The 13,645-nt window shown below is 39.3% G+C and overlaps 1 pseudogene across 1 annotated transcript in view; it reads left to right on the top strand.

Moving 5' to 3' along the window:
- The first annotated feature begins 2,408 nt into the window (after nt 1–2,408).
- Nucleotides 2,409–13,645, top strand: part of LOC124041690 — a 94,096-nt pseudogene continuing 82,859 nt past the window's right edge. Inside the window, exon 1 of the transcript XR_006839978.1 lies at nt 2,409–3,599. The product of XR_006839978.1 is annotated as an insulin receptor-like (transcript). The remainder of the gene's footprint in view (nt 3,600–13,645) is intronic.

Consider the following 13,645-nt stretch of genomic DNA (forward strand, 5'->3'; position numbering starts at 1 on the left):
GGTCGTTCCACCAGTTCGCTGTCTTTTGAGAAGTGTAACTTGGTCCCAGAAACATTTATCATGAAGAGCACGTTTAACTTATAATAAAAAACACGTTGTCCCAACTCAAGAGGGATAGGCCTTTGAAAAAGCCTTTTTGGTTCCAAGGAGAAAGAAGCCTTTTGTGTTCCACATAGAACCATTTTCGGTTCCATGTAGAACCCTCTGTGGAATGGGTTCTACCTGGAACCAAACATGTTCTTCAAGGGGTTATCCTATGGGGACAGCTGAAGAACCCTTTTAGGATCTAGATAGCTCCTTTTTTTCTAAGTGTACTGTAAACTCAACACATATATGTTAGTCCCAAATGGCACCCTAACCCCCTATATAATGCTCAACTATTTAGGGAATAGGTCGCCATTTGGCACGGAAACATACTCCCACCTCTTCAATAGTGTCTCTCTACAGCAGTGTAGGAAGAGACTCATTCAGTTCAGCCCTTTAAGACTAGCATGTGAGACTATGTGTGCCGCAAATGGCACCCTATTCCATACGTAGTGCATAACTTTTTAAAAAGTAGTGTACTAGTGCACAATGAGGAGAATAGGGTGCGATTTGGGATGTAACCCACCTTTTAAACTATGCACACATACAGAGAACATAAGTGAATTCAGAAATCTAAAACAGGAAACAATTGGTACACAAATGTCTTGATAGTACTACTTAAGTAGTTTTTGGGGGTATCTGATCTTTACTTTATTATTTATATTTTTGACAACTTTTACTTCACTACATTCCTAATGAAAAGTATGTACTTTTTACTCCATGCATTTACCCTGACACCCAAAAGTACTCGCTACATTTTGAATGCTTAGCAGGACAGGAAAATTGCCTAATTCACACACTTATCAAGAGAGCATCCCTGGTCATACCTACTGCCTCTGATGATTGTAAATGATGTCTGAGTGTTGGAGCATGCCCCTGGCTATCCGTAAATAAAATAAACAAGAAAATTACGCTGTCTGGTTTGCTTTATGTAAGGAGTTTGAAATGATATATACTTTTACTTTTACTTTGATACTTGAGTATATTTTAGCAATTACATTTACTCGATACTTAAGTACAGTACCAGTCAAACGTTTGAAATGATGTAACACACACACACACACACACACACACACACACACACACACACACACACACACACACACACACACACACACACACACACACACACACACACACACACACACACACACACACACACACACACACACACACACACACACACACTACCAGTCAAAGATTTTAGAACACCTACTCATTCCATGGTTTTTCTTTATTTCTACTATTTTCAGAACTATGAAACAACACATATGAAATCATGTAGTAACCAAAAAAGTGATAAACAAATCTTATATTTGTTAAAATTTGTATTTTATATTTGAGATTCTTCAAAGTAACAACAATTTGTCTTGATGACAGTTTTTCACACTCTTGGCATTAAGACAAAAAATAAGAAAAACCCTTGAATGAGTAGGTGTGTCCAAACTTTTGACTGGTACTGTATATTTAAAACAAAATACTTTTAGACTTTTACTCAAGTAGTATTCTACTTGGTGACTTTCACTTTTATTTGAGTAATTTTCAAATAAGGTATCTTTACTTTTACTCAAGTATGAAAATTGGATACTTTTTCCACCACAAGTGATAGTTCCTCTCTAAGAGGATAGCATTGACATAGGGAGGATATGGTCTATCTGAGCATAGGAGTTTCAGTGCAGCTGTTTTTCCCATAAAGGCTGCCAAGAACTAACACAGAGAGAAGAGATAACAATGCTGGACAATGTGATATTTAAACAGGTAGCCTAGTGGTTTGAGCGTTAGGCCAGCAACCTTCGAATCCCCGAGCTGACGAGGTAAAAATTGTGGGTTTGAGCAAGGCAGTTAACCCACCGTTCCCCGGGCGTCAAAGACGTGGATGTTGATTAAGGCGACAGTCTAAGTAATTAATTATTTAAAAAATCCCCATCAAAATCAGTACATTTAAACTATAGGTTTTTTTCTCCATGGGCTGCATCTCAATCTCTCACACCCACCTATTTCGGCCTTTCGCATCTGCGTGAAAGGTGACCAAGAGATAGCGTTATTTCTTAGACATCCCGAAAATCGGTCTTCTTCTAAATATAGGACAGACACTTAAAAATCTTATTCCTTATGATTCATTTTTTTAACTCTTTTTTTTTACATTTATGAATGTGTTATTTAATAATGCGTTTCTATGGGTTATAGTAGTAAAAATTATCCATGGTATGACCCCCGCTCGTTTGTAGCCATTCACAGATGCAATGCAGGTTTTTACAGTATCTTTAGTCTAACTGCCTAATCCAATATACTCCAGTCCGTGTTTCCCTTTAGCCCCAAGCTGGCTCACTTGCAGGTTTTGTTTACTGGCGGAGGAGAGGCAGAGAAGAGGATTTAACAGTCTACCTCTCATGTGGGAGACTAAAATATACGTTTTCGACTTTATTTTTTGCTGTTGTTGTTGTGCAATAACAATGTGGTCATTTTGAAGGGAGATATCCCTCATGTAAAATCACCGAAACGCGCTTTATTGTGAAGAAATAGTGCGAACAATTTGACCAACGGTGAAGTCTGACAGTCAATGTTGTCTTGAATGGAAGCCTCGTTAATGTCAGTATTGACCGAATCGAGTTTGCGGTTTAATGATTTATTCTCTCCATACAAGGTTCAGTTGAGTTTAAGTAAACTACCTATTCATCGCAATACTTTTGCGTTTATTATTGTGGTATTTTTTTGTGAAAGACACCAGCGGTGAGCGTGAAACGCAGTGACCCGTGGATTTGGTTTAGTACGCCACGCCACGCGTGCCATGAACCTGAAGTTGTCATAAGGGAAGCTACAGAATGTGGGACTGCGACACGAGAGAAATTGCTGCACATCACTAGCTGTGGTTTTTATCCTTTCAATGCAAGGGAATAAGCCATTTCCGAAGTAGATACACGGCGCCATAGCGAGTGTTACCGAAAGCGTAATTCAACTGCGAGTTGGTATCAAATCGCACTAACTTGCGTTGTGGCCTGCTGCACAGCCAGCTAACAGTAGCTAGCTACTCAGCTTGGCCTGTTCTGACTTTCGAGACTGCGGATTGAATCAAGAACAATTGAAAAGACTCAATGCCATGCCAGTTATTGGCAAGTGAGACGTTAGCTTCGTTTGTCCACAATGAATCACACTGTTGCATTTGTTTGTGGCGATTTTGAATATCCACCAGATCTGTACAGATAACTAGCAGTGGCTAACCAGGTAGCTTAGTGAACACGTTGGACTCTTAACTTCCCTCCGCCCATTTTTCCGGAATGCATGTTTTTATTTTTGTTTACCTCTGGGTTCTCGTGGTTTAGCTAACGAACCAATTGACAGCTACCACTTGCCAGCTAGTTTTAACCGAGTTGACACGGATTCTAAACCAGTTCTCGACTGTGTCTTCGGTCGGATATTGATTTAAGTAAATATGTGTCAGCGGACTTTACTTGTGGTTTTTGTGACTGCTGTCTACGTATGGAATTGTCAGCCAACGAATGGAGAAAATACAGAAAGTAAGTAGCAAGTTATAATCCTCTCACCCTACTCATCTGTTTCAGATGTGTTCACTTGCATAATTGTAGCTAATTTAACAGTGTCACTGTTAAATTAGGTGTCACTTTTGGAAGGCACTGCTTTGACATCAATATCCGCTATGATGACAGCAAGGCCAGCCTTTTCGTTAGATACGCTAGATTTAAACGGACAAAGGTCTATTTTATTGACTTTTTGGTTAGTAAAAAAATTACTTAACCACCTAAACTGATCAAAATGCCTTTGCAACCTGCAATTGTTAATGTCTATCCCATAAATGTGCTTGGCTATCAAATAGGTGCGTACAATGTACATCACATTGATTAGGGATAGGGTGTTAGGGCTCAAAATTAGACACTGGTTCTGGTGTTATACTTTGTATTCCATATAGTACACAGAACGCTTTATTTCATGAGGGTGTGAGACTTACAATCGCTGAGATCTTATTTTCACGTGATCAGAAAAGGTACAAAAAAAATTGTGGACAGGACAATGATAAACCCTTGTCAAAAAGGCACAATCACCTGTATGGATTCTTAATTTCAACAAGTTTTGTCCAATGTCTTAAGATGGAGTGATCATATTGTTCTGACATTTATGAAATGTATATGTAATATTATGACAATTAGGCTCTTAATATGCACATTAGGCAGTAGGGAATGCATAATTGCAGTAATTTGAGGCCAATTGCCATATTATTAACAAATATACATGCTTTATGCATAACTGAGAGTTTGTAACAAATTGAAACATTTTTTTGAAATGAGAATAAAAAATATACGGCTTTATGCAAATTAGATGCATTAAAAAAAAACATTTTTTACCTTTATTTAACTAGGCAAGTCAGTTAAGAACAAATTCTTATTTTCAATGACTGACTAGGAACAGTGGGTTAACTGCCTGTTCAGGGGCAGAACGACAGATTTGTACCTTGTCAGCTCGGGGGTTTGAACTTGCAACCTTCCGGTTACTAGTCCAACGCTCTTAACCACTAGGCTACCCTGCCACCCCATAATAATATGCTAAGTAGTCGATACAGAATAAAACAAATACAGTATGTTAAACCCATTAATTTAAAGTCAGGTGGTCCTATTGTTAACATATATATTGAGATATTATGCACTCCTGGGAGTCTACACTGAAGAGTAAGGTGGCGCCAACACACTTGAGTGCGCACACACAAACAAACACCAGGGGTGGTAACAGAGTAATTGGGGTGACATGATCATGAACAAAAAGTAGGGTAACTATTTACTAGTTAGTAAGTTAGGTTGTATCACAGTTGTATTCAGTAGCCCCTCTGAATAGGACTAGAGTGCACACAAACACTTCTCAGCATCCCTACACACTCATACAGCACCCCCACCAACACACACACACAGCCTAACACAGACTTACACTTCTCAGCACTCACACCAACACACATACGCCACACATTCACTCAGTACTAGTCATTATTACAGGATTTGTACATGTATTAGCCATCTACATTACTGTGTGATTCACTAGATTGACTGTTGTGTTGCAAATACCAGTAAATCACTTAACAAAATGACAGATTAAAAGAGGGTACTTAATGTCAAACCAGACACTCTGAAATCTCAGCAGGTTTATCACATTTTGAAATGTTCTACGATCATGAGTAGGAGAGTGAGTGAGAGGCTCGTTCACTACAGCAGCCTGCCCCAGTGAAACAAGCAGGCACACTGTCAGGGCAGACACTTATTACAGGAATCATGAGGAAAATGCACTTTACTGTTGAACAAATTTATCTGCACAAAAATAGGACTTTTTGATTGAGGTGGAATGGGCAGCTCGCACCAGTGCAAGCAATTAAAAATGAAACTCGCACAGCCAAGTTAAAAGGTCGCAAAATATGACTAAATTGTCACACTCTGGATTCCTGCGTATGGTTTCTATTCACCCCCGTTTGCACCTGGTGACCCACTCGTGATTTTTTTAACTATTTGAAAAGCTGGTAAGATTCAATGTAGTATAATTCTTGACTCTTTGTGATGAAATAGGCCTATACCTACTCTTGCACCAACACTATGCACCATTAATGTATTTAGGCATGGGAGTTAACCCTCTTAAACAGCCTTTGTCTAGCAGCATTGCAACAAATCAAACACTCAATTAACACCTCTGTAATGCTGTCGAGTTTGGTTTCAGCTTATGTGACGGGATGAGAGAACGAGTTGGACTGAGAGTTGGAAAAAACCTAATAGTAATGTGAAGCCACCCTTTTCATTAAACTGAAAGGGGGGGTGTTGAGATTGGATTGCATCAGACCAGTTTGTGAGATTCTGTTGCGGGACTGACAATTCATAAACAATTTGTGTATTGCCTGGCTACTGGCTCTGGTTGGCCCCCTTCTCGCACCTCTCCGACTTGACAGTGAACCAGTGAGTGAGTGAGAGAAACTTGAGTCTCACTGAAAGTGTTTCATAACATTGACTGACAGTAACTGACCAACGCTTTTGCTGAACCAAGCCCGTGTCTGTATGTGACCTATGTTGTGAAGGAATTGTAGATGTTTATTGACCCAATACTTAAATCAAAATGGACAATTCTGGCTTGGACAAGCTTAATTAATTAGCTTGTCAAAATGGCTAAATTAAACTAAAATCCTTGGTGGGTTTTATATTTACATTTTTACATTTACATCACCACATTTTACATACTGAAGGTTTGAGTATAGGCATAGATTAAGAATTGTCCTATCTGTTCTATTCTGTTGTCAGATCTGTATGCACAGGACTCACCCTCCTTCCACATGGTAGAATGTCTTACGTTCTATTTCTGCCTGCAATGTTTGTTCATCATTACACTCTATTGTGCTACCATCCATCATACGGTAGGTCACCTCGGGTACCAAGATACAGTAGTTAACCACAGGTCTCCAATGTAAAGTAGTAGTTCACCTCATCAGGTACCACCGTCCAGTAGTTCACCTCAGGTTACCAATTAAATCCTCTGAAGTGGTCAGGTTGTCAAACCAGACAATATCAATCTATCTTAGAAGTGTGCCAGAGGCTGGTCTAGCGGGTAATGCTGCCGCATGCATCATGTACACGTCACCCTTCAGCTTGGGCACGTGTCCCGGCCCTACTACTACTCTGCGTCTACCTCCCTATCAGTGTCTCCCTGCTCATTTCCACTTAGCAGAATACATGTATTTTTGATATCTCCAAAGTGGCCAGGTTGTCAAACTAGACATTATCAATCTATTCCTGAACCAGACAGTATCTACAGTGCATTCAGAAACTATTCAGACCCCTTGACTTTTTCAACAAGCTGTTACGTTACAGCCTTATTATAAAGTGTATTGAGTACACATTTTTATTTAATCTACACACATTACCCCATACTGACAAAGCGAAAACTGGTTTTTAGAAATTTTTGCAAATGTATTAAAATTAAAAAACACCTTTTTATTTATACAGTACCAGTCAAAAGTTTGGACACCTACTCATTCCAGGGTGTTTCTTTATTTTTTTACTATTTTCTACATTGTAGAATAATAGTAAGACAAACTATGAAATAACACATACAGAATCATGTAGAAACCAAAAAAAGTGTTAAACAAATTCAATTATAATTGAGATTCATTTAAGTAGCCACCCTTTGCCTTGATGACAGCTTTGCACACTTCGCATTTTCTCAACCAGCTTCATGACAGTCTTGAAGGACTTCCCACATATGCTGAGCACTTGTTGGCTGCTTTTCCTTCACTCTGCAGTCCAACTCATCCAACTCAAAACAAATGATAGTCCCACTAAGCACAAACCAGATGGGAAGGTATATCGCTGCAGAATGCTGTGGTAGCCATGCTGGTTAAGTCTGCCTTGAATTCTAAATAAATCACAGATGGTGTCACCAGCAAAGCACCATCACACCAACTACACATGCAGAGTTCATCCACTCACCGACTCTGCGTCTCACAAGACACGGCGGTTGGAACCAATAAATCTCAAATTTTGACTCGTCAGTGCAAAATCTGTTCTTTGGTCTGGTGTAATGTTCATTGCTCGTGTTTCTTGACGCAAGCAAGTCTATTATTATTATTGGTGTCCTTTAGTAGTGGTTTCTTTGCAGCAATTCGACCATGAAGGCCTGATTCACGCAGTCTCATCTGAACAGTTGACGTTGAGATGTCTAACTTGAACTCTGAAGAATTTAGGCTGCAATCTGAGGTGCAGTTAACTCTAATGAACTTATCCTCTGCAGCAGAGGTATTTCTGGGTCTTCCTTTCCTGTAGCGAGCGGTCCTCCTGAGAGCCAGTTTCATCAAAGCGTCTGATGGTTTTAGCGACTGCAGTTTAATAAACTTTTTCCCGATTGACTGACCTTCATGTCTTTAAGTAATAGACTGTCATTTCTCTTTGCAGATTTGAGCTGTTCTTGCCATAATATGAACTTGGTCTTTTACAAAATAGGGCTGTTTTCTGGTTACTATTTGATTCCACATGTATTATTTCTTAGTTTTGCTGTCTTCACTATTATTGTACAATGTAGAAAATAATACATTAAGCAAAACCCTTGACTGAGTAGGTGTCCTAACCTTTCTCTGGTACTGTATGTCAATTAAATGTAATATTTCAGTTATTCATTTCCTTATACAATTCTAAACCTGCTTTTTGCTTTGTTTTTATGGTGTATTGTGTGCAGATTGAGGGAATGCTCTAACCACCAGGCAGGTAGCCTAGTGGTTAGAGTGTTGGGCCAGTAACAGAAAGGTTGCGAGATCGAATACCCAAGCTGACAAGGTAAAAATATGTTGCTCTGTCCCTGAACAAGGCAGTTAACCCACTGTTCCTAGGCTGTCATTGTAAATAAGAATTTGTTCTTAACTGACTTGCCTAGTTAAACAAAGATAATCCATTTTAGAATAAGGATGTAACATGACAGATGTGGAGAAAAGTCAAGGGTTCTGAATTTTTGCCGAATGGACTGTACATGTATCTATCCTTGAAGTGCTCAGGAGAGGGAATAGTCTAACCAGAAACTGTATCAATCCATCTCACTCAAGAAGCTCAATTTCCACGCCTCATGTTAAAGACAGACATCCTTTTGTCATAAGTGTCACCCAGTGTGTAACTCTACTAAAGAACTAACTCTTGTGAAATGTCACTGTCATCAAATGAGATCCGGTTGGTCTGTAATTGTGTAACATAACAAGCTATTGTCTGCATCCCAGATGATACCCCGTTCCCTATGTATACTGAACACAAATATAAATGCAACATTTAAAGAGTTGGGCCCATGTTTCATGTGATAAAATAAAAGATCCCAGAAATATTGCATACACACAAAAAGCTTTTTTTTCTTCTCAAATGTTGTGCATAAATTTGTTTACATCCCTGTGAGCATTTCTCTTTGGCCATGATAATCCATCCACCTGACACGTGTGGCATATCAAGAAGCTGATTAAACAGCATGTGCTGGGGACAAAAAAAAGGCCACTCTAAAATGTGCAATTTTATTACACAACACAATGCCACAGATGTCTCAAGTTTGTGCAATTGGCATGCTGACTGCAGAGCTGTTGCCAAATAATTTAATGTTAATTTCTCTACCATAAGATTCCTCTTTGTAAAATTATTTATTTTCAACTCGCAATCTGTGGATTCGATTAGAATGATTAAAATTGTACGTTAAACGTCACAGCATAGTTGAAAGATATGTGTTGTGTAGAAACCCGAAGAGGGTGGCCAGCAGAGATGGGCTGAGGATTGGGATGTGGAATTGGAGACAAGTGGGAGTGGAGTTGCTGTGTGGGAGATAAAAGTAAAAAATAAACTCAAGTTGAAACATAAAAGTACATTTGAATGACACTGTGGCAGTGTTTTTACAACTAATGCCGATTTGCCTGAGGCTGATGCCGTGCAGGTGTTTGTACACATGCATGTACACACATTCATTCAAATAAACACATACAAGAACACACGCATACATGTAATAGTGCCAGACATGCACACAAACATATAGTTTGCTTTGCTGTTTATGATTTTAGTTGTCCTTGATATCCATATCCATGTGTTTCTACACCTGCATTGTTTGGGGTTTTAGGCTGGGTTTCTGTACAGCACTTTGAGATATCAGCGGATGTACGAAGGGCTATATAAATAGTATAGTGTACTACTTTTGACCAGCGCCCATCAAAAATAGTGTACTATATTGGGAATAGGGTGCCATTTGAGATACTCCTGTAAGAAAACCATGAGTGTGTGTGTGGTTGACACACAGGAATTGTTTGTCTTTATTGTTCTCTTGAACAATAGTCCTTTAATTCTGGGTGACATGTTCAACTCTGTCAAGCTTGTGAAACACCTCATTTTCAAGCAACTCAAGCAACTGAGTAAGAATGCTGATCTAGGATCAGTTCCCCTGTCTATAATCTTACTCATTATGATCTAAAAGGCAAACCTGAACCTACATCAACACTCCTACTCCGAGATGCTTGATACATATGGCCCTTGATCTGACAATGTGCTTTCTTTCTGAGGTGCGTACTCAGTACGTGCCCATGACATGGAGGCCTAACTGACCTTGATCAAGGAAATGTCCTTCTTATACTGCAGGTAATAATTACCTCAGTGTCAACAATGGCCCTCAACAATGCCCATTCATATCACATGATACCATAAAGCAGGTAGGGATCCATTGTAGTGTTGCATGGTATACCGGTACCAAAACGCTGCCAACATTTTAGAATACGAATTCATCTGATACTACTGAATTTTTTTGACCCTAAAATTCTAAATGTTTATAAAGTCAGTTTTGTTAATACATTCAGTCAACACAAAAAAAGCAACAGTAACTCTCCTGTATGTGCCCATTCACTAATGTCCATTTCACTTTCATGTGTATATCACATGTAGCAGCTGTAATCAGCCACATACCCTACCAGCAATCACTCACAGGTTCTCTCCGTCCTCTCTTCCTGCACATCTATTACATATGGTTTTAAAATATAATTTAGCCATGATGTCAAGCAGGGATGCAGACCCTGGTGTTCTTCTGCTACATGTACATTTGATAGATTGGAGCAGTGTGCAGAGCGAGCAAAGTTAAAACATTGTATCATTTCATCACCTGGTATAACCAAGAGCATAGGCCTATCTGAGTAGGCTTTGCAAGTTCGCTGTCACACAGCCTCTGACTGTCAGAGAGAGAAATAGAGCACAGTACTTTACAGCAATGAAAACGGCTCGTCTGTGGGGCACACCATTAATAAGAGATGACCCGTATTACCAGAGCGACTTTTTACAAATTCACATTAATTTTATATACTTTTACAAACAGCTGTTTTAAACTGTTCCTGAGTGGCTAATTATTGATTTGATAAGAAACAACCTTGTTCAGTCATGTTACCTAACTAGCTAACAACCAGTTAAAGGAAAGATTCACCCATTAAGAATGTTCTCTCTGAGCGATGTTCTATCGATTCCTGTGGTCATTTCATGTATGTTTAAGCTATTGCCTGTCAAGCATGCAGAAATACAGCCGGTATGACGAGTTTTGCATCGATACACATGAAAACATGAAATGACCCCAGGAGTCGATAGAATATCGCTCAGATGCAAAAAACTATATGTAACATTCAAAATGGTTGTTTTACGTTGTGTAATGTGTTATGTAAAAGTTAGTACAGCTGGTGAGTTTGAGGAATGACTGAAGTACAGTGCATTCGGAAAGTATTCAGACCCCTTGACTTTTCCACATTTTGTTACATTACAGCATTATTCTGGGGCAGCAGGTGGTTAAGGCGTTGGGCCATTGAGCATTAACCGAAAGGTTGCTAGATCAAATCCATCCCTGAGCTGACAAGGCAGTTAACCCACTGTTCCTAGGCTTTCATTGTAAATAAGTGCTCTTAACTGACTTGCCAAGTTAAATAAAAGTTTACATTTTTTAAATTTAAATTGTTTTCCACATGTGTCAAATACAATTTGATTTAATTTGAGGGGAACAAAGCAAAAATGCAGTGGAACTGGCTTCGAGATCCAGAGTTGGGTTTGAAGGTCCTAGAGGCACAGTACCTAAAAGCTTAAGCAATTATTAATCAATCGCCATCTAGTACCTTTAATACATTATAGAGATTTTTTAGAACATCATAGGCATAGTTATCTCAGACTATGGTTAATACCGCTAATCCTTGTTAAGAGCCCGCTAGTAATTATTTAAAGTGCCTTTACTGTTCTGTTGTCTGAAACCTGAAATCTGTCAATTATTGGTAGCGTACTGGTTAGAGCGTTGGGCCAGTAACTGAAAGGTTGCTAGATTGAATCCCCAAGCCACTGTTCCCCAGGTGCCAAAGACATGGATGTCAATTTAAGGCAGCCCCCCGCACCTCTCTGATTCAGAGGGGTTGGGTTAAATGCGGAAGACACATTTCGGTTGACGGCATTCTTGGTATGGATTACATCACGCGCCGCTGCAGCCAATTGTCTGATCCGCTGGTGCCTCCCTGATCTTAGCTCCAGCAGCATATGTTGGAAAACATTAAACCAACGATCCACCTAGTAAAATCTTGAAAAAGGAAGTGTTGCAATAGCTGCTGGGTGTTTGTGTTCTTCCTGAGGCCACACTAGTGTTGGAGGGAGAGGCGTGTGAGGCCCAGGGAGAGGTTTATGTCCCAAATGGCACACCATTCGTATGTAGTAGATTACTTTGACCTGTAGTGTAGGAGGGAGAGTAGAGGGAGAGACGCACTCACACACATCTGGACAGTGCCCTTGCCCCTTCCGCCTGTTGCCCTTGTCTGAAAAAGTAGACATCAAATTAACTGTGGTCAACCTACCGCTTCATTTTCACTTAACCTTTATTTATACAGGTTAGTCTAATTGAGATGTAAGTTTATTTTTATTTTTTTACAGTGAGACCTGTACAGTGTTTATGGAACCAGGCATGCAGCCAGTGTGGCTGTGGATGAAAACAAAATTCACCAGCCACTCAGACTATGTACTATATGTAGCTTCATACCAGCCACATTTTCAGTGTAGGTTCATTTAGCCCATCCATGTAGATACTATCTAAATGCATTCATAGTAGCTGTAGGCAAGTATCTACATGCACTACATAAGAGTGCTGATGTTGGAGTTTTCTTCTTGAGTAGGTGAGTGTTTGAAGTGAATCAGAAGCTCCACAGCTGCCCTTATGTAGTTGGCTTGCGGTTTCTTTTACAACTGTACAGCTGCAGCTCCCCAGCATATTTTTGGGTTTTCATGTACTTAAATGTTATTATTATATTCTGTAATATTATTTATATTCTGCAAAACCTTATCAGACAGTTTCATAATGTCTCTCAACTTCACCTTATAAATAGCTTGTTCAATTACAGAGCTTTTTCTTTCTAATCATAGACAATGGAACCTAAATTCTCAATTAACTTTAAGGATTCTAGAATTGTAGTCTAGGTTCTAGAATGAATGACCTGTATCTCCAGACAGCAGATTGTAATGGACAGTGTTTTTTTCTATTAGTTTTGCTAAAGTAAGTTTTATGTGCTATTTCAACAGATCAGTTTGCTCCAGCACCTACAGAGTTAACCTCTCACAGTCTAGAGTAGATGACTGTTTAGGAATAGACGATTATGTGTTAGTTTCTAGTTAGTTTCTACGAAGATATTATTTCATTACTTATTATTGCTGTGTTATATGATCCATTGCTGGCAATTCAGTGGTTTGCTCCAGCACCTACAGAGTTAACCTCCCAGCATGACTGTCCTATGACTCAATCCTGACCTTTGATTTGAACTCTCTGCCTGTTGTTAGTTGATCACTCCTGTTATTTCTTCATGCACAGGAGAGGTGGTACAAACAACAATTAAAGCCAATTAAGTTTGAATTCCTTTGCATGGGGATTCTGCTGTTTTGAGGAATAGAAATACATCTTAGTTAGCCCCCCTCTCCAACTCTCCTAATGGCTGTTAGACTATGTCAGTGTTGGTGTGAGATATTATTGATCAGTGGAAATCTTCAGTCGTGATTCTTTTATAGATTATACAGTACCTCCGAGGTAC

The sequence above is a fragment of the Oncorhynchus gorbuscha genome, linkage group LG08 (assembly GCF_021184085.1).
Source record: "Oncorhynchus gorbuscha isolate QuinsamMale2020 ecotype Even-year linkage group LG08, OgorEven_v1.0, whole genome shotgun sequence".
NCBI classification, from domain to species: Eukaryota; Metazoa; Chordata; class Actinopteri; order Salmoniformes; family Salmonidae; genus Oncorhynchus; species Oncorhynchus gorbuscha.